The sequence below is a fragment of the Ruditapes philippinarum genome, unplaced genomic scaffold, assembly GCF_026571515.1.
Source record: "Ruditapes philippinarum isolate M1 unplaced genomic scaffold, ASM2657151v2 ctg606_1_1_1_1, whole genome shotgun sequence".
In the NCBI taxonomy this organism is placed as follows: domain Eukaryota; kingdom Metazoa; phylum Mollusca; class Bivalvia; order Venerida; family Veneridae; genus Ruditapes; species Ruditapes philippinarum.
Genome location: NW_026858164.1, coordinates 422,703 through 445,892, shown reverse-complemented (window position 1 = coordinate 445,892; position 23,190 = coordinate 422,703). Strand labels below are relative to the sequence as shown.

Here is a 23,190-nt window from a genome sequence, read left to right as displayed (position 1 = left end):
TACTTGGATTCCTATAATCATATATTGCATATTGTGTGTTGAAATTTTATTTCATTTTATGATATTTAGGAGTATATATATATGCATATGAACGTCTGAATTAACGCATCCCATTAATCATTCCTTATATTCTTCATTAAGTAATGACAAATTGTTTAAAACATATCTAAAATATCAATAAAATTTGTAATATATTTAGCAAGTTTCTCACTTTCAACAAGCGGGTTTTCCACTGGATTTTATCGCGAGTCGTGTTCCGTACATGTCGCTCTTCCTTGTTAAACGTCCTATTCATATGTGATAACAGAATAAAATCATAATATTTATATAGATATTTTAGAAAGTACATCTCTATCGTCACTAGCAGAAATATATGATTTTGATAAAATCTCAGTGGAAATCGTAAACATTTTCTTATTTCCCTGAAGAATTTTGCTAGCTAGATTAATGGAATATGGGTTTATTATTGTCATTAATAAAAGCAATTCTAATTATAATCCCAGCTGGTCTGTTCATGATAATGAAATATTGTTAGATTTGATGCATTTCCAAGACAAGCCACATAATAAAACTTCGTGTGAGTTTTTATATGAGATATCTAGAATTATATAATTTGCTGTCCCGGTCGATTTATATTTGTTGTTTTGAACTATAACAAAAAGATAAACTGGAAGTGAACGCTTAACTGAACAAAATAGAATTTTGAGAAAAAATTAGAGGTTATAAAACGACAAATTGTTTTTAATTGTGTAAATGTTGAACACCATTTTTATCAAAGTAACAGTAATTCAATCACTTCGACTGTATATTAAATTTGAAAATAACCGTGACTGCATTGTGTAACTATTGTTTTAAGTAACCTGTGCAGTATGTTTTCAATTAAGAACTATCTTAAACAAATCAAAGGGATATAAACAATATCAAAGGAATACAATCAGATGCATTAAAAAGCCATCAATTACTCAATACAATATTTTATTCAGGCTCAAGAAACAAAAGGTAATCAACATAACAGATACATTTCAAGCTTCCTATGCTACCTACTTGAAATATCTTGATACATTTAAGCATTGATTTTTACAATAAATTTTGCTTTATCTTAAAAACTAACGGATTGGAAAAAGCTTAAGTAAAATATCTCTTTTACTAAAATATATGTTTAGCTTACAATCATGCTGTTTTGATAAGCCACTCGTTCTGTGTGTTTCTACCGTTTATATATCAATATTTCTACATTTTAGCTATGCATTACTATAGTCTTAGTTTCCGAATCGTAAAATATTTTGGAACAGATTGTATTGTTTTACTATTTGACAAACAAGAATCGAGTAAAAATAATTCTGTATAACAAGATGATATTATTATTATCACCTTCATAAGTCCTATCGTATCTGGTAATAATCTGTGTATATTCTTATGTCAGATAATTATTTATTGCATCTATTCTTTGAATAATATAAGATAAATGAAAACGGTGGCAATTAGACATAAAAGCAAATATGAGTATAGTCACAAATCGATTACATATATGTGCTATCGGTAAAAATTCGTGTGAAAAGTAATATTAAAGAAAACACTATGTATTTTCTGTTCTTGAAAATTTGGCATACAAATAAACATTTTATTTATGACGTTCGCTATTGCACCATTGTAACATTTATTCTTTTCTTTAATTGCATTTCAAAATGTGATACGAAAACTCATATATTTATTTAACACTTTTGCCTATTGCAACTCAACGCGGAATTACGTCATCCTACAAAACCAATGGTATGAGAAATAATTGCTGAGTATGGTTTTGATTCCTACAATTACATTTTTATTTGATGCATGTCTAATAATGATGAAGGATTTCTATTTTTAATCATTTCAAAGCATTGTAATTCATTGATTTCATTAACATATGCTTTAGTGTATTTTGTGTGTTTATTATTTATTATTTCCCTAAAAAAATGACTAACATATTTTAGTCTGTTTGTGATTTTCACAATGTTAAAATATAAAATAATTAAACTCATTTACATGTTTCTGAATTCTAAATTGATAAGTATTATATTTATTAAGATAGGTAATACATGTATATAAAGTCATCCAATTGCTCCATAAATATGAATGTGTCATCAGAGTTATCTTTATATAGGAATAAGGGCTTGTTTAATGAGCGAAATTAAATTTTAAATGCATGTTAAGCTGCGACTTAGGCCCTGTCTCTGGTGCTTATGCACTTTCTCATAGAACTACGTATTACATTTATTATATTTAAAAACATACAGAACATCCTCTCAAAATATGAATTGGTGATAATGTGCTTATTTTCCCATTGTGACTTTAATTATACAATGTATATAAAAATTATTATGAACTTATTGTACAAGTCTAGAAAAAACAGTTTGTTCTGATCATGAAATGTAAGATATAATTAAAGAACTACTTATTCAATGTTCAACTACGTGCCTGCCATAAAAACAAAGTCAACAGTCTACAGTTACAATGTTTGAATATAAACAGCAACTTTAATTCGTTTTTGATTAGTTGTACTCAAGGTGGTAATAAAATGATTTCATCGTGTACTTTAAAATATAGAAATTATCATATAACTAATTAAAATGAAATAATATATACCATCAAATATCAGTTTATATCAATTTCGAAAAAAGAGCGCATGCAATGCATTAAATAATCATCAATTGTCTATGCTACAAAGTTGTCTATTGTGACTAACCACTCGTCATTTAAATAGTAAAATGATATAAATATACAGCCAACAGTCTCCCTGTCACCTTATATCTCGTATATCGAATACTATAAATTTAGGGATAGTTTTGTCCGAACCAGATATTTTAACATGTCAGATAAAAAAAAACTCAATGATCAAAGCACAAACCTTAACAGTAAAATAATTATTATCAAATACAAAAAACCATCAATATGTAAGATAGGCTATGCTCAAATTTTATATAAGAAAATATTGATAATTGCCACACAGTCTCTTTGTAAATATAGAAATAAAACATATTTTGACTTCGCACAAAATAGATATGTTATGTTTCAAATCCTGTGCACTATAGGTTGTCACATTATTTAAATTTAGTGTCATTTAAAACACTGAGATTTTTTAAAGAAACAACCAACCTACATGACTTTCAATAGGGAATTACATTTTTGCAAGTATTGTGTAAAAGTGGTTTAGAGAACTTACGTGAATGTGTCGTTTACATATATACCCCATACTCTATTAATTCTATAAAATTTTTCAATATTTTTTTAATTTTAAATAGGTTACACAAACCATGTATGTGTATTTGAGTTTATGTATACTGGCCGATTGTTGCCCACATGGGCAAGTTTATTCTGAAAAGTGTAAATCATTTGGAATTTTGGAGGACAGAAAAATGTCAAAATGCCTGAATCTTCTCCTCGTTCTTTATGTGTGCACTGATTTATGAACTTTTATATGCTTTACTCACAACGTACAAGATACACATTTTTGTTTGTCTTTACATTACACTGTTTAAGAATGATTAGACTGTAAAGTAGTATCAAAATGATATAAAGAAGTCAAAGAATAACAAATATTTAAATCAGATATTATTAACATGTTTGTTGTGATTTTAACTGATTTCTTGACTATGATATATGTCCAAATGTATTATAACGTACTGACAACATAAGGTTGTGCATCATAAAATAAACAAGTGATTTTTTGCAGCAACAGTTAGAATATTTCGTTATACAACCATCTGTAAGAAATTAAGTGTTTCACTTGTAAAACCTATCAATCTTTCTGCAAGACAATTCGGTTTGATTCTCATTTTTATTACACATTATTGTTCTGCAAATAGATATCAGTCTGAAAATTTTGGCAAATTGACTTTTATCACTATGAATGATATAGGGATGCCAATACGTAATTCATTCTTTTAAAATATTTCTTTAGGCTACATAATTTATTTTCAAAGTATCTCGATTTATTTGAAACCCGACCTGAATGAAGAATTGTTTTATCATTGAAGGAAGTTGTTGATACTTTTAACTTTTACCGTGCTTGAACAGGTTTTGCTGCTGGTGGCTATAGTATAACTTCTTACAATATCTGAATGGAATGTTTAAAGAAAGACAGTTTCATTATATAAATTGAACAGATTATGGGTTAATGCAAGATTTGTAAATATTTCAAAGAATCCTGCTGGCTAAAAAAGTTTTATATCAGGCTGTTTAGGGTTTATCTTACGATAAGATTTGGCTGACAGAGCTAGCTTAAATTTTTATTTTCAATAGTCTAGACTTTGCTGCTGAGAGATGAAAACAGTGATGACTTGGCGTTTATTTTGGAAAAGGTTATGGGGGGAAATTTGATTTAATGACATGAATCTTTCAAAATCGAAATTTCCGGCGCATCTGATAAATCAACCGATAAAAATTTATTGTATTCATAACCGTCTATATTCTCAATTTTGAAATACGTTTAACAAAAACCACTTTTCTCGATTGTTCTATAAGTTTGATTCACCATAACCACTTTTCAATTATGACTAATTTTAACCAGCGAAACCGAAGCGCAGCTGCTTTTAGTTAAGCTAGGTTTTTTTTTTCATTTAAATCGCTATCGGAGCTCCTCGGTATGTATGCACGTGCTTAATAAAGTTAACATATTGCAGTTGAAATTGATTGTTGTTTGCTCTCGTCAAATAATTAACACTCAAATATTTCTTCACGCTTCGCTGTTTTAAATATGAAGCAATTTTCATCAGTGGTTTAGAACATCTAACTTTTCTGTTAAACACTTGATTAAATGTTGTGTTTGTTTATGATACAAAGTAGATTTTCATATCCAGCAGGCATGTTGATATAAGTGCAAAATAAAGGCACGGTGCATGCTAATGGGATTTCAGTAAGGAAAACGCTTTTTATTAATTGTTCAAAACAGTTCGTTCGGGATTTACTTAGTATCCTTTTACAAGTTCCTTTCAATTTGCAGCAGACATGCAAATTAATTGTTAATGTGAGCTGTCCTGTAGCAAATATTACTTTCGCTTTATAATCATTCATGACTTACAAACATTATCTTATCTTTTTAAAAATGTAATTTGCTCGTACCTATATAAAATACCTGGCGTTGAAACTATACATTTCTTGCTTTTGTAATTTGTCGAACATTGATCGAAAAGCTTAATTAACAAACAGTTATGATTTTCTATTTCATACTTCATGTATCAACAATAAATGTACATATGTCATTATCGCATATTATATTGATGTTTTATCTCACATATGATCAATATAAAAATACCATCCTCACGAAACGGTTTATACGGGTTTGAGTTAGATTTAATCTAATATTATCACAATATTTCTCTTCCAGCATCTTTCACCGTTCATTTTTTCACATTGTGCAGATTAGATATCACATTTTGAGTACTTATCAGTTACAAATTATTTCTTATTATTCAATCATTTATTTGTTTTCTTTAAATTCTTTATCAGTTACAAATTATTTTTCATTTTAGTGATTGGCCTGTCCGTGCTCTGTCTTTTGCAATGTCCTGTTTTTGTTTGGGGTCCGCCTGGGCTCCTTGCCACTGGTTCTTGTTGCTGGATCGTATGGGGGTTGCGTTAATTGGACGCCTCCTTCCTTGTTGATCTTTTTTATCATATATTTTAGTATTAGCTGCACTGATTACATTCTTCCAATCATTTTTTGTTTCAACATGTTTATTTTGGTGGACATATCAGGAAATAGAATCTTATGTATAAATCGAATGTTCGTTTGATATTTTCTTTCAAATGTAAAACAGTATTTTTGTTAACAAGAGCAAGTTTTTGAATATTGAAACAGCACATTTGTGTTGTTTGGTGGCAGTTAATATTTGCATACCACTAAAAAAGAGAAAATAATAAAGCAGGTTCGTTAAGCATTTTATATACTGTGGCATTCCTTTCTTTGCAAAACAAATGGTGATCTTAATTACGTAGAAGTAAACTATTTAAAAATAATCAGACTTGAATATGAATAATAGCACATTTAATGTAATATATTTGTCAAAAGGAAAGTATGTTTAATGGACCGTGTGACACATGAAGCGACATGAAACCTGTCTGTCTGTCTAAAGACGTTTTGCTTAATTACACTATCTTGTCAAGTATCTAGCTCTGTCTGCTTTATACAAAACTCATTGGGCGTTGTCCTTACCTTTTACATATTCTATCGTACTGGTCACGTGTTCTTTTGAAACTTGATACTTAAACTTAGATTGTTTCGAACCCTTACTTACGACGCTGAAATTTTATGGCAATGTAGGTAAAAAATGGGGGGAATATACGCTTAATTTTGACATTCCCATGAAAAACAGATGTGTATAACTATTGTCGTACCTTCTTTAATTTTTCTACTTAATAGAGATCATTGTAAAACTTCTGCCGAGGTTTCATTTCCAAAGCAACCCATTGCCAAAGCATATTTTGATGCTGTTTTTTTCTGTAACATATCTGGCATTAATGAGGTGCTGATGTAAATAATATTTCAACCAGAATAAGTACTATTTTTTATCAATGTTAGTACAAGCTGTTATTTCTCTCGAGAAAATTATATAAGTAGGTTAATTACATATAAATTTGCAGCGTCAGTGATGAATGCATTAATGATAAAGATTTCAGTTGCATATAGTCATGTAAGAACGGTAATGCGTGTAAAATGTCCGCGCATTTTCCCTTTTTATGCACGCCCGGTGGCAAATATCAAATTGATGTCTTAATTGGTTTTCTGGTCAACACATTGACTGACATATTAATGAATATTACCCGACTATTTATACGAACTAGAAAAAAGAGAAAAACAGAATCCCTAAAGAAAGCCCAACACGACAAAATTGAAAATGTTGCAGGCTCAGTTTGATTGAGCCTGTTCATGGACGGTACTGTCAAGTGAAAACTACCATCCACGCCCCCTAGCACCGGCTTAAGCAGAATTCAACATTTAACACGAAATGGTACAATTTTAGAATTTTGGAACATCCGCAGATGTGTTCATATGTCGGTTATCATGGAACCTTCAATGTGACACGTAAGTGCCATTCCATGAAAAGCGGCATATGGTCCCCAAGTACAAAAATAGGAAGTTAAAAATTGTTCAAAGGAGTTGCAGATACATAAAGACAATTCTTCATTGTCATTTCAGTAAGTTCATTTATTTAGTATGATGTTTTATACTGCGGACCAAAATAATAATTGTTTATATTTCGTTTCCTATAATCATAAAGCTTTTTAACCAGATATTGTGTGTTGAAATTAAATATTATTCTATGATATCAAGCAGCATATATATGCATATGAACGTCTGGATTAAAATATACCATTAAAGCATTTCTTATATAGTTCATAGAGTCGATTCCTTGAGTAATGAGCAATTGATTAAAACATATCTAAATTGTCAATAAAATTCATAATATTCAGCAAGTAACACTCACGGCTTGGGCGTTTTTTCAAGTGGACGTGTATGACTGAACATTGTGTTCCGTATATGTCGCGCGCCATCATATTTGATAACAAAATAAAAATCAAAACATTTACTCTAGGTATTTTAGAAAGTACATTCTTATATTCACTAGCAGAAATATATCATTATGATAAAATCTGAGAAAAATTCGTAAACATTTTCTTATTTCCCTGAAGACTTTTGCTAGATTAATGGAATATGTGTATATTATTGTCATTTATAAAAGCAATGCTAACCATAATGACAGCTGTTCTGTTCATGGTGATGAAATATTGTTAGATTCGATATATTTCCAAGACAAGCAAAATAATTAAACTTCGTGTGAGTTTTTATATGAGATATCTAGAATTATATAATTTGCTGTCCCGGCCAATTTACCTTTATTGTTTTGAACTAAAACTAAAAAAAAATGAGATTTTGAGAAGGGATTAGAGATTATAAAACGACAAAGTGTTTTTAATCGTGTAAATGTTGAACACCATTTTTTATCAAAGAAACTGTAATTCAATCACTTCGACTGTATATTAAATTTGAAAATAACCGTGACTGCACTGTGTTACTAGTGTTGTAAGTAACCTGTGCAGTATGTTTTCAATTAAAAACTATCTAAAACAAATCAAGGGGATATAAACAATATCAAAGAAATAGAATAAGATGCATTAAAAAGCCATCAACTACTCCATAAAATATTTTATTCCATAACTGATACATTACAAGCTGCCTATGCTACTTGAAATATCTTGATACATTTAAGCATGGATGTTTTTACCGTAAAATTATCTTTATCTTAAAATATCTCTTTTACTAAAATATATGCTTAGCTTACAATCATGCTGTTATCATAAGTGACTCACGCTGTGTGTTTCTACCGTTTATATATGAATATTTCTACATTTTAGCTATGCATTACTATAGTCTTACAATATTTTGTAACAGATTGTATAGTTTTACTATTCGACAAAAAAGAATCAAGTAAAACAATTCTGTATAACAAGATGATATTATTATTATCACCTTCATAAGTTCTATCGTATCTGGTAATAATATGTGTATACTCTTATGTCAAATAATCATTTATTGCATCTATTCTTTGAATAATTTAAGATAAATGAAAACGGTGGCAATTAGACATCAAAGGAAATATGAGTATAGTCACAAATCGATTACTAATTTGTGTTATCGGTAAAGTTTTCGTGTGGAAAGTAATATTAAAGAAAACACTATGTAATTTCTGTTCTTGAAAAATTTGGCATACAAATAAACATTTTATTTATGACGTTCGCTATACTAATGCACCATTGTAACATTTATTCTTTTCTTTAATTGCATTTCAAAATGTGATACGAAAACTCATATATTTATTTAACGCTTCTTCCTATTACAAACGGAATTACGTCATCCTACATAACCAATGGTATGAGTGATAGTTGCTGAGTATGGTTTTGATTCCTACAATTACATTTTTATTTGATGCATGTCTAATAATTATGAAGGATTTCTATTTTTAATCATTTCAAAGCATTGTAATTTATTGCTTTCTCAACATATGCTTTAGTTCACTTTGTGTGTTAATTATTTGCTTAATATCATTTCCCTCAAAAATGACTAACATATTTTAGTCTGTTTGTGATTTTCACCATGTTAAAATATGAAATAATTAAACTCTTTTACATGTTTCTGAATTCTAAATTGATAAGTGTTTACTAAGACAGGTAATACATGTATATAAAATTATCCAATTGCTCAATATATATATATATAAATGTGTCATCAAAGTAATTTTTATATAGGAAAAAAGCTTGTTTAAGGCGCGAAATTAAATCTTAAATGCATGTAAAGCTGAGACTAAGGCCCTGTCTCTGTTGCTCATGCACTTTCTCATAGAACTACGTACTACTTGTATTATATTTAATAAAATACAGTATATCCTCTCAAAATATGAATTCGTGCTAATGTGCTTATTTTCCCATTGTGACTTTAATTATACAATGTACATTAAGATTATTATGAACTTATTGTACAAGTCTAGAATACACTGTTTGTTCTGATCATGAAATGTAAGATATAATTAAAGAACTACTTATTCAATGTTCAACTACGTGCCTGTAATAAAAACAAAGTCAACAGTCTACAGTTACAATGTTTGAATATAAACAGCAACTTTAAATTAGTTTTTGATTAGTTGTACTCAAGGTGGTACTAAAATAATTTCATCGTGCACTGTAAAATATAGAAATTATCATATAACTCATTAAATGAAATAATATATAACATTAAATATCAGTTATATCAATTTCAAAAATGGAGCGCATGCAATTCATTAAAAAATCATCAATTGTCTATGCTACAAGACCGTCTGTTGTGACTAACCAGTCATCATTTAAACAGAACAAGGATATACATATACTGCCAACAGTCTCCCTGTCACCTTATATCTCGTATATCGAGTACTATAAGTTAAGCGAGAGTTTTGTCCGTAAAAGATATTTTCAAATGTCAGATAAAAACTCAATGATCAAAGCACAAACTTTTACAGTAAATAATTATTGTCAAATACAAAACCATCAATTGTATCTCTTATCGCCATCCTTTAACGAGAGGCTATGCTCAAATTTTATATAGGAAAATATTTATAATTGCCACACAGTCTCTTTGTAACTATTAGATAAAACGTTTTTTGACTTCACACAAAATAGATATGTTATGTTTCAAATTCTTAACACTATAGGTGGTCACATTATTTAAATTTAGTGTCATTTAAAACACTGGGATTTTTTTAAAAGAAACAACCAACCTACATGACTTTCAATAGGGAATTACTAAATAGAGATAACACTTTTGCAAGTAATGTGTAAAAGTGGTTCAATTGAGAAAACTTACGTGAATGTGTCGTTTACCTGTATACCCCATACTCTATCAATTCTATAAAATTTATCAATAATAGTTTTTAATTTTAAATAGGTTACACAAACCATGTATGTATGAGGGTTTATGTATACTCGCCGATTGTTGCCCACATGGGCAAGTTTATTCTGAAAAGTGTAAATCATTTGGAATTTTGGAGGACAGAAAAATGTCAAAATGCCAGAATCTTCTCCTCGTTCTTTATGTGTGTCAAGTGTTTAAGCACTGATTTATGAACTTTTTATGATTTACTCACAACGTACAAGATACACATTTTTGTTTGTCTTAAAATTTCACTGTTTATGAATGATTAGACTGTAAAGTAGTATCAAAATGGTATAAAGAAGTCAGAAGAATAACAAATCAGATATTATTAACATGTTTGTTGTGATTTAAACTGATGTCTTAACTATGACATATGTTTAAATGAATTATAACGTACTGACAACATAGATTGTGTATCATATAATAAACAAGTGATTTTTTGCAGCATTATTTAGAATATTTCGTTATACAACCACCTGTAAGAAATTAAGTGTTTCACCTGTAAAACCTATCAATCTTTCTGCAAGACAATTCGGTTTGATTCTCATTTTTATTACACATTATTGTTCTGCAAATAGATATCAGTCTATCACTATGAATGATATAGGGATGCCAATACGTAATCCATTCTTTTAAAAATATTTCTTTAGGCTACATAATTTATTTTCAAGGTATCTCGATTTATTGGAAACCCGACCTGAATGAAGAATTGTTTTATCATTGAAGGAAGTTGTTGATACTTTTAACTTTTACCGTGCTTGAACAGGTTCTGCTGCTGGTGGCTATAGTGAAATTTCTTACAATATCTGAATGGAATGTTTAAAGAAAGACAGTTTCATTATATAAATTGAGCAGATTATGGGTTAATGCCAGATTTGTAAATATTCCAAAGAATCCTGCTGGCTGAAAAAGTTTTATATCAAGCTGTTTAGCGTTTATCTTATGATAGGATTTTGCTGACAGAGCTAGCTTAAATTTATCTTTTCAATAGTCTAGACTCTAATGCTAAGATATGAAAACAGTGATGACTTGACGTTTATTTTGGAATACGTTTTGAGAAAAGATTTTAATACTTTTTACTTTTAATGACATGAATCTTTCCAAAACAAAATTGCCGGCGCATCTGATAAATCAACCAATAAAAAGTTATTGTATTCATAACCGTCTATATTCTCAAAGTCGATTTCTTATTTTGAAATACGGTTAACAAAAAACCAATTTTCTCGATTGTTCAATAAGTTTGATTCACAATGCAATATTAATTATAACCACTTTTCAATTATGACTTATTTTATCCAGCGAAACCTATGAGCAGCTGCTTTTATTTATACCTAAGTATTTGTTCATTTAAATCGTTATAGGAGCTTCTCAGTATGTATGCACGTGCTTAATAAAGTTAACATATTGCTGTTAAAATTGATTGTTGTTTGCTCTCGTCAAGTAATTTACACTCAAATATTTCTTCACGCTTCGCTATTTTAAATATTAAGCAATTTTGATCAGTGGATTAGAACGTCTAACCTTTCGGTTTAACACTTAATTAAGTGTTGTGTTTGTTTATGATACAAAGTAGATTTCATATCCAGCAGGCATGTTGATAAAAGTGCAAACTAAAAGCACGGCGCATTCGTTCATACTTGCTAATTAGATTTCAGTATATTAATTGTTCTAAACAGTTCGTTCGGGATTTACTTAGTCTCCTTTTATAAGTTAATATGAGCTGTTTACTGGATATTAATTGTAGCAAATATTACTTTCGCTTTATAATCATTCACAGCTTACAAACATTATCTTATCTTTTGAAAAATGTTTGCTCGTTACCTATATAAAATACCTGGCGGTGAAACTATACATTTCTTGTCGGACATTGATCGAAAAGCTTAATTAGCAAACAGTTATGATTTGCTATTTCATACTTCATGTATCAACAATAAATGTACATATGTCATTATCGCATATTATATTGATGATTTATCTCACATGCTAAATATAAAAATACCATCCTGAATCACAACACGAAACGGTTTATACGGGTTTGAGCTAGATTTAATCTAATATTATCACAATATTTCTCTTCCAGCATCTTTCACCGTTTATTCTTTTCACATTGTGCAGTTTAGATATCACATGTTGAGTGCTTAAAGCTGATTACATTCTTTACATAAATCATTTATTGTTTTAACATGTTTATTTTGGAGGAAATTGAATCTTATGTACGAATCACATATTCGTTTAAATTTTAATTCTAATGTAATACAGTATTTCTTTGTGGACAAGAGCCACATTTAAAATATAGAAACATTACGTTTGTGTTGGTAGGTGGCAGTAAATATTTGCATACCACTAAAATAGAGAAAATAATAAAGCTGTTACGTTAGGCATTTTATATGATGTAGCATTCCTTTCTTTGCAAAACAAATGAAAAGTGATTTGAATTACTAGAAGTAAAATGTCTAAAATAATCGAATTTGAAAATGAATTAAAAGTACATTTGATGTAATATATTTGTCGTAAGGAATGTATGTTAAATGGACTGTGTGACACATGAAACGACATGGAACCTGTCTGTCTGTCTAACGACTTTTTTCTAAATTATACTATCTTGTCAAGTATCTAGGTCTGTCTGTCAAAATATACTATACAAAGCTCATTGGACGTTACCCTTTACCATATTACTTCATTTAACATACATATTATCGTACTGGTCACGTGTTCTTTAAAAACTTGATAAATTAACTGAGCAGCCATTTCAATGATTGTTTCGAACCCTTCTATACGACGCCGACATTTTATGACAATATATGGAAAAAAGTTTGGGAAAATATAAACTTGATTTTGACATTTCCATGAAAAACAGATGTGTATAACTGTTGTCGTATCTTTTTTAGTTTTTCTACTTAATAGAGACCTTTAAAAACTTCTGTGGAGGTTTTCAGTTCCAAATCAACCCATTGCCAAAGCATATTTTGAGGCTGTTTTTTTTTGTAACATATCTTGCATTAATGAGGTGCTGATGTTAATAATATTTCAACAAAAATAAGTATTATACTTTGATCAATATTAGCATAATCTATTTTAATTTTTACTTAGTTTTCTCTCTCGGGGAATTACGGAATTCCATAAACGACAGTCTACTGTTTACTGTCAACTGCCTACTGTCAACTGCTTACTGTCAACTGCCTACTGTCAACTGCTTACTTTAAACTGCTTAATGCTTACAGCGACTGTTTAATGCTTACTGTTAATTGATAAATGCCTACTGCTACACCTGTCTAATAGCCGATTAATTGCCTGAGAGTAAATGTTGACTTTTTATGTCCTTCTTCCAATGTGTTTATATGTTACAACGAGGCCGTTTGAAACAGTATTCGTCAAGGAATTACTCAGTATCATTTATGAAGACTTTGACTGAAACCTTGGAACTTGTTACATTTATACATGTACATGTATAATTCTCGTTTTACTAAGCAGAAAAATAAGTATATATTTTTGCAGGCATCTGGAACTTTTCCAAATCATAGACCTGTGAACTTTATAGAAATGTTAAACTAACCAAATATTACAATTTTTTCTGTCATTAAATCTTGTTCGGTAATTTTGAGCTACCAGATATAACTGCTTGCTTAATTATATATACATGTATATCCCTGTTCAAGCTTAGATACATCTACCATATAACATGTATATTATTATATTTGTTCATTAAATGATATTGACCCTACCCTACAACTATAGAACTTAATGGTATTTTAAACGGAGGCCTTGTAATGAACGTCTTTGTTTTTACATTTAAATCACAATGGTCAGTTTTAAGTTCGAATTTTGAAAAATATGCTATAATGTTTTGTTAAAAAATAATCTAGGTAATGGTTCTCAAAACATAGATATATAGATTTTCAGAAAAAATATATATGCCAGTCACGTCTCGGTTTACCAGTAGTTTATTCTGATAAACGTTAAACGTACTGGAAGAGTATACACACTTCATGCTCCAAATCATACATGGAACCGTTTAATTTTTAGTTCTAGCTAAAGCAAAGTTAGTACTTAATTGTCCTGGTGACAGGAGACCGTACATTTATACCTTAATTCTACAAAGCCTTTAGATTTGACTCAAGAAAATGTTATTTTAGTAGATGTTAAAAAAGCATGATGAGTAACATGTCAATTATTGTGTTATAATTGGAAAGTCGATGCATAATAAAATCATTGAAAGATCTTTGAGTTACTTGGGCATTATTCATACAAAGTGTTGTTAGTATTTGTTTATCGATATGATGAACTGCGGTATCCTAAATTTGAGTCACTGTAATGCCTTCCGCATGTAATTTCTTAGTTTTTGCAGTATTGCCTGTGTTAAATTCTGATTTTTATAATTTATGATAAAGGCATTAAAACCACAGGATAGAAAACAGATGAATCAATATATTGTTGGGCATCCGTCTTTTTATTTCATTGTCTTAAGAGAAGAGTGTTTAGGTTAACTTGTAAAGCTGTTTTGAAGAAATATATTCAGTTAACTTGCCAGATATTGGAGCTTCAGATGTATTTCTTATGTTTTTTTTGTTTGTTTTGGGTTTTACGTCACATCGACACAGTATAGGTCATATCGCGACGTTCCAGCTTTACTGGTGGAGGAAGACCTCAGGTGCCCTTCCGTGCATTATTTCAGGCACGAACGGGCACCTGAATAGAACCACCAACGTTCCGTAAGCTAGCTGGATAGCTTCCTCACATGAAAGAATCCAAAGTCCCTGTCGGGGTTCGAACCCACAGAGGTGAGGGGCAAGTGGTTTGAAGTCAACGACCTTAACCACTCGGCCACGAGCTAATGATATAACGTAATCTTCATCTTCCTAATACATACTTTTCGTGATCCATTCCATTTAAAATTGATGGACTAAGACACTGTTTAACCCATTACCCAATATACACGCCTTTTAACGCGTTTTTCACCCCCTTTTTTGTTGCCTCAAATGGTGAAAAATGCCTTATTTAGGCCCCCAACACTTGTTTTTGTTTGAGAAATGCTATTTAAAAAAGTGACCACATTTTCGGCGCGGCCCCCAACCAAAAGATACATCGGGGGGTTGCCAGAAGGAGGCACAAGAAAATTTTGGACTTTTGAGAGGCTAAAAATGACCCCAGATTGATATAAGGTAACGTGTAACCAACGCTGAAAAGCATTTGACTCTATCTCAATCCATTTAGAAGTTGCAGCATTTTGAAATCAATTTTGATGGAAAAAAATTAACGCAAAAATAGTGATTTCTGGCAATTTTGAGATGTCCCCTCGTTGCCATGGTAACAGGAAATTAAAGCCTGGGCATGTTGTTACAAAGGCAATGGTCCAGTCAACATTTGTGCCAAGTTTGATTAGTATTGAAGCAGTTTTTATAGTTTTGTAGCAATTTGAACTTGTTAAGGGAGACTTTTCAATGAAAACAGCCATTTCTAACAAAATGCTCATGAAGTAATGGGTTAAATGCGGACAATGTTGAATATTGTTTTTTTTTTTCAAATTGGTCCTGTTACAACATTCAACAAACAAACTTTGCTTTATGGTTAACATATATATAACCATTTTCAATTCATTTTGTCATAATTTTGTTTTCGGGAGAGCTAAACATAAACAAAATTACAAGAAAATTATGATATTTTATTTTTAAAGAACTTTTTTATTTACAATTAAAACGAAAACAAAACGAAATACACTTATTGATTATAACACCACATAAAAAGTATGTTTAGTCCAAATAATGAGACCAGTAAGCTAATATTTTCTTGTATACACCGTTATTTAAAATAAAAATTATGACACGCCTGTAAAATATCAAAATTTATATAAAATATTTGTAAAGTTTCGGGGAAAGCAATTAATATAAAAGCAGAATTATAATTAAAAGTTCTGTTATGAATTATATACATGTAGTTGTTATGAAATTATAATAATGTAAATACAGTGTATACTCTGCAATGTAAAGTGATATACACGTTGTAAGAAAGGTAACTTAAAATGCTTCATATCATATCATAGAAGCTCTACACTATCACGATGTCTTAGAACTGTTTAGAATTGTCTTGTCAGTTGAACTTGTCAAACCTCTAGAACCCTGATAGAAATGACTTTCATTGGATGATTCTGGCAAATACGAAGGCAGATTTGCTCATTGGTTTTACTTGCGGTAATTGCAAAAAGAAATAGAAAAATTACCAACCTAAAAATTCACTTTTAAGTGTGTTTGTTAACAAGATAATTACAAAAATTATATAAAAGATGGATTTTGAACAAACACGTCAAAAAATATATTGTAACATTAACATGATCATTTTGTCTATCAGAAATTTTTAAGTAAATTTAAATAGTTAAGAATCTATTATTTCTCATAGTTTTTCAATAGCACAATTGAATTTAAACAAAAGAATAACGATGGCTGTTCATAAAAGTAAAATAAGCTGGTCCAAACTGTAATTTATCACTAAGTCTTCATGTTTCCACTGTTTATGTCATTGAAATATTGAACGTTTTTGAAACAATTTGAATACAGCCAAGTTTGTCTTTGTTTATGCTTTCAGAAGGAAGCCGAGTTAAATTCGCCTTCAAGATCGAATACATTTATGTTGTCCTTTTCCTCTTCCACTGTAATTTCAATATTTTTATACAGGTGTATTGGTTCTGTTACTTGTCTGTGAAGTCAATGAAAGTATAGGCTGTTCCTCCATTGAAATGTTTCTGTCAGATTTATCATCCTCTGTTCTAGAATAAAATTGATTCTACAATTGTATTATTAACCTTCAAAGCACATATCTTTGCAACATAAACTATCAAGAGTGCAATCAACTTAACAAAAATGCATTACATAACATCTAATAAGGAATTACACAATTATAAGCTATAACTAACAGCCAATGAAAACTTAACCTAAATGATCTCGTAAATGAACTCACACATTTTTGATTATGAGAGAATGTTTAGCCTAAAGTTCACCAGTGATTACAGATATTCTTCTAAAAATGTATTACATTGTCAAATGAAAGTTTTAATAAACTATGAAATTCTAAATAAAATAATGGTCCAGATCTCCGCCTCTCAACCGAGGAATAGTGGTGGACTCAAGCCCGTCCATGTTGATTGTTGAACATAGATTCTTTGTGAATAAGTTATTATTAAGTTGATTTACCCTAAAATGAGTCCTATATTTGACAATTTATCAATCACCTGTGCAAGAGGCACGTGGAACCATTTCATAACATAATCAATGCAGTGTACAATGGTGGGACATACACAAGCCCTTGCAATGAATTCGAAATTACAAATTATTAGGCTTAATTATAAAATAATCCTTTTTAATTTACTTACCATTGTTTTCCCAGCAAATTTTTTCCAACAAAATGGCAGGTGCACATGTGTGTACATTCGGAATACTTCTATTTGATCCATACATAGACTTAGACTGTCAATAAGCAATTAGCAGTAGGCAGTGAGCAGCAGGCTGTCCAGTAAGCAGAAGGCAGTGAGAAGTAGGCTGTCGTTTATGGAATTCCGTAGGGAATTGATACAAGTAGGTTAAATACAGATAAATTTGCAGCGTCAGTGATGAATGCATAAATGATACAGATTTTAATTAGTCATTTAATCACGATTATTTGTGTAAAATGTCCGCGCATTTTCCCTTTTTATGCACAGCCGGTGGCAAATGGCAAACTGATTGTTTAAAATGTCGGAAATGGTTTTCTCGTTAACACATGACTCACATGTTTATTAATATTGCTCAACGATTTATAAAAACTAGGAAATTTTAATTTGTCTAAAGGAGTTGCAGATACATAAAGACAATTCATCATTGTCATTTCATTAACTTGAATACTTATTTATTTCGTATGATGTTTTAGACTGTGGACCACAATTATCATTGTTTATACTTCGTTTCCATAATATATTGCTTTTTAACCAGATATTGTGTGTTGAAATTCAATATAATTTTATGATATTAACGAGCATAGAAGAAGAAATTTTATTTTGTACTTAAAAATCTGGAAACAAAGTGATCCCTCGGAAGCATTAATTACAACAAAATTACAAGAGAATTGCAGACTCGGTTTAATTGAGTCTGTACATGAGGGATACTGAATAAGTGCAACATCCCTCACGCCCCCTAGCACCGACTGAGCGGTACTCAATTCTCAACACTTAAGCCCTAAAAAGAGCCATTGACAAAGCATCAATATTTACATATACAAAAAGCAGAAACATAGCAATACGTGACAAGAAGTAGAGATGGCATGCGTATTCACTGGAAATAATATATGCAAATGAACGTCTGAATTAAAGCATCCCATTAAAGCATTCCTTATATTGTTCATAAAATCGATTCTTTGAGTAATGAAAAATTGATTAAAACAAATCTAAAATATCATAAAATTCATATTATTCAGCAAGTAATACTCTTTCAACAAGTTAACTTCTGAAGGGTTTTTTCTAGTGATCATGTATGACTGAATCAAACAGAGTCTGCAACATTTTCAATTTTGCCGTTTTAAAACTTTCTTTAAGGAGTCCTGTTTTCTCATTTTTATCGCCACAGTAGTGTTGTTTGTTCCGTGTGGAGGCTGTAAAAAGTCGCCCCGTACATTCAATCTCCGATTCCTAAAGATCGTATGGCACGACATTATTGTTGTGTTTATGGTACTTTCAGTTTTCACTTTTCGGCATTTTTCTAGTTGGGTGGTTTAATATTCCTACTTGAATAATGTTGAATCACCCTTAGGATATGTTGCCTGCTTTTACAATCTGTCATTTGGCATCCAATCTGTGATTTGCAGGCTTCATAACCTCTGATCCCCTTCCTAATTTCCATTTAATTTAGTTTTACCCATTGTTTTCTCGTTTAGGGAAAACACTTTTTTTACTTTTGGACCATGCGCCACTTTTCATGGAATGGCTCGAAAGTGTCACATTGAAGGTTCCATGATTACCGCCGTATGAACACATCTGTGGATGTTTCTAAATTCAAATTTTTACTATTACATGTTTTAAATGTTGTATACCGCTTAAGTTGGTGCAAGGGGCGTTGACGGTAGTTTGCACTTGACAGTTCCGTTCATTAACAGGCTCAATCAAACGAAGCCTGCAACATTTTCTTTAGGGATTCCTATTTTCTCAATTTTATCGCGAGTAGTGTTTCGTACATGTCGCTCTTAATCGTCCTGCTCATATTTGATAACAGGTATTCTAAATAGTAGATCATTATCGTCACTAGCAGAAATATATTATGTTGATAAAATCTCAGAGGAAATCGTAAACATTTTCTAATTTCCCTGAAGAATTTTTCTAGCTAGATTAATGGAATATATGTTCATTATTGTCATAAATAATAGCAATTCTAATTATAATACCAGCTGGTCTGTTCATGATGAATAATATAAGATAAATGAAAATGATGGCGGTAGTCATCAAAGCAAATATAAGTATAGTCACAAATCGATTACATATTTGTACTATCGGTAAAATCTTTCTTGTGAAAAGTAATATTAAAGAAAACAAGAAAACACTATGTAATTTCTGTTCTTGAAAAATTTGGCATACAAATAAACATTTAATTTATGACGTTCGATATACTAATGCACCATTGTAACCTTTTTAACCTTTTTTTTAATTGTATTTCGAAATGTGATACAAAAACTCATATATTTATTTAACACATTTTCCTATTGCAACTTAACGCGGAATTACGTCATCCTACATTACCAATGGTATGAGTGATAATTGCTGAGTCTGGTTTTGATACAGTTACATTTTTATTTGATGCATGTCTAATAATTATGAAGTATTTCTATGTTTAATCATTGTAAGCATTGTTATTTATTGATTTTATCAACATAATTATGCTTAAGTTCACTTTGTGTGTTAATAATTGCTTAATATCATTTCCCTCAAAAATGAATAACATATTTTTGTCTGTTTGTGATTTTCACCATGTTAGAATATGAAATAATTAAACTCATTTACATGTTTCTGAATTCTAAATTGATAAGTATTATATTTATTAAGGTAGGTAATACATGTATATAAAATTCTCCAATTGCTCCATAAATATGAATGTGTCATCATAGTTATTTTTATATAGGAATAAAAGTTTGTTTAAGGGGCGAAATTAAATCTTAAATGCATGTAAAGCTGAGACTTAGGTCCTGTCTCTGGTGCTCATGCACTTTCTCATAGAACTACGTAATACATGTATTATATTTAATAAAATACAGTACATCCTCTCTAAATATGAATTGGTGATAATGTGCTTATTTTCCCATTGTTACTTTTATTATACAATGTACATTAAAATTATTATGAACTTATTGTACAAGTCTAGAATAAACAGTTTGTTCTGATCATGAAAAACAAAGTCTAAAGTCTACAGTTTCAATGTTTGAATATGAACAACTAAAGAAAAACTATGCTCAAAATTTATTATATTAAAAAAAATTGATAATTGCCACACAGTCTCTTTGTAACTATAAAAATTAAACATGCTTTGACTTATCTCAAAATAGATATATTATGTTTAAAATTCTACTCACTATAGGTGGTCTCAATATTTATATTTAGTGTCATTAAAAGAAAGGACCAACATACATGACCTGTAATAGGGAATTACTTTATAGGAATTACATTTTTGCGAGTATTGTGTAAAAGTGGTTAAATTGAGAGAACTTACTTGAATATGTCGTTTTCCGAAAGGTATATAATATTTAAAAAAAATATACCCCATCCTCTATTAATTATATCAAATTTATCAATAATTTATTTTTTATTTTGAAAATGTAACACAAATCATGTATGTGTATTGAGTTTACATATGTATTTATACTCGCCGACGGTTGCCAATATGGGCAAGTATTCCAGAATATTGTAAGTCATTTTGGGATTTTGGAGGACAAAAAATGTCAAAATTCCATTATCTTCTAGTTATTTAGTGTTAAGCATTCATACACGAGAACTCGATTAAAAGTATAATAAGAAAAACTGTTTAGTAATTTAAGTAGGCCAGTCTGGATATCTAACCAGAACGTCGAGTCTTTTGCTCTAACCGACTTAGCTACAAGGGCTAGTTTTCACAAAGCAAATCTGATATTTACTTTTTATATCAGCATTAGCGTGTTATTTTCCTTCCTACAAGAAAACCATTAAACATATCAAAATTTGGATTTAGAAGCTTTTATTCTTGGCATGTAGTATCATTTTGTAGATTTCTACAAAAGTTATATTAATCATGACCCTAAGGTCAAAATTGGTCGTGTCCCGTAACTCACTTTATTTAAGAAGACTAAGTTTTAGGAATATTGCGGATATATATAATCTATATTTGGCACATGGCGTTGCCTTGTAGATTTCTATAAATGTTTTATGAATCATGCACTTCGGTAAAAATATCTTGCTCTTGTTTTATCTTATGATTTACTCACAACGTACAAGTTACACATGTTTGTGTCTCTACAGTTCAATGTTTTAGATTACTTACACTGTGAAGAAGTTTCAAAATATCCTTGTATAAAGCAGTCAAAGAATCATAAACATTTGAATCAGAAATCATTTACATGCATGTTGCTTTTGACTGATTTCTTAACTATGATATTTGTTCAAATGGATTATAACGTACTGACAACATAGGTTTGTGCATCATGTAATAAACAAGTTTGAAGCAACATTCAGAATATTCGTTATTTGCCATTTGCAAACACCTGTAAGATATTAAGTATTTCACCTGTAAAACCTATCAATCTTTCTGCAAGACAATTCGGTTTGATACTCATTTATATTACACATTATTGTTCTGAAAATAGATATCAGTCTGGAAATGGTGGTAATTTGACTTTTCTCACTATGAGTGATATAGGGATGGCCTTGCGTAAACAGCACGTACAATTCCATTATCTAAAAATGATTTCTTTAGGCTACATAACTTATTTTCAAGGTATCTTGATTTATTTGAAACCGGACCTGAATGAAGAATTGAACATCGTTTTTTAATTGAAGGAAGTTGTTGCTATTTTTAACTCTTACCGTGCTGGAACATGCTCTACTGTTGGTGGCTCGTAATTATTGTGATAATGAAATGTCCTTACAATCTCTGAATGGACTGTTTAAAACAATACAGATTCATAATACAATTGAGCAGATTATGGGTTAATGCCAGATTTGTATATATTTCAAAGAATCCTGCTGTATGAAAAAGTTTTATATCAGCCTGCAATGTTTATCTTATATAGGATTTTGCTGACAGAGTGAGTTTAAAATTATGGTTTCAATAGTCTAGACTTTGCTGGGGAGAGATGAAAACAGTGATGTCTTCACGTTTATTTTGGAAAACGTTTTGGGGAAAATTTTGATTTAATGACATGAATGCTTCAAAATCAAAATTGCCAGCGCATCTGATAAATCAGCCGATAACGTCTAAATTCTCAAGGTCGATTTCTTATTTTGAAAAACGGTTAACAAACTCCCCTTTTCTCGATTGTTTTATATGTTTGATTCACCATCCACTATAAATTATAACCACTTTTCAATGACTAATTTTAACCACCGAAAACTAAGGGCAGCTGCTTTTAGTTAAAGTAAGGCCTTTTTGTCATTTTGATCGCTCTCGGAGCTCCTCAGAATTTATGTACCTGCTTAATATAGTTGACATTTGTAATGGAATTAATTGTTGCTTGCTTTCATCAAAAAAAAAAAAACAAAAAAAAAATTTAAAAAA

At 30.3% G+C, this 23,190-nt stretch overlaps 1 long non-coding RNA gene across 1 annotated transcript; it reads right to left on the bottom strand.

Moving 5' to 3' along the window:
- Positions 1–16,086: 16,086 nt before the first annotated feature.
- Positions 16,087–17,908, bottom strand: LOC132752345 (uncharacterized). The gene is made up of 2 exons (XR_009628809.1): positions 17,802–17,908; positions 16,087–17,198 (listed from the first exon to the last, which is right to left on the bottom strand). It is a non-coding gene; the product is annotated as an uncharacterized LOC132752345 (long non-coding RNA).
- Between the last annotated feature and the right edge of the window lie 5,282 nt (positions 17,909–23,190).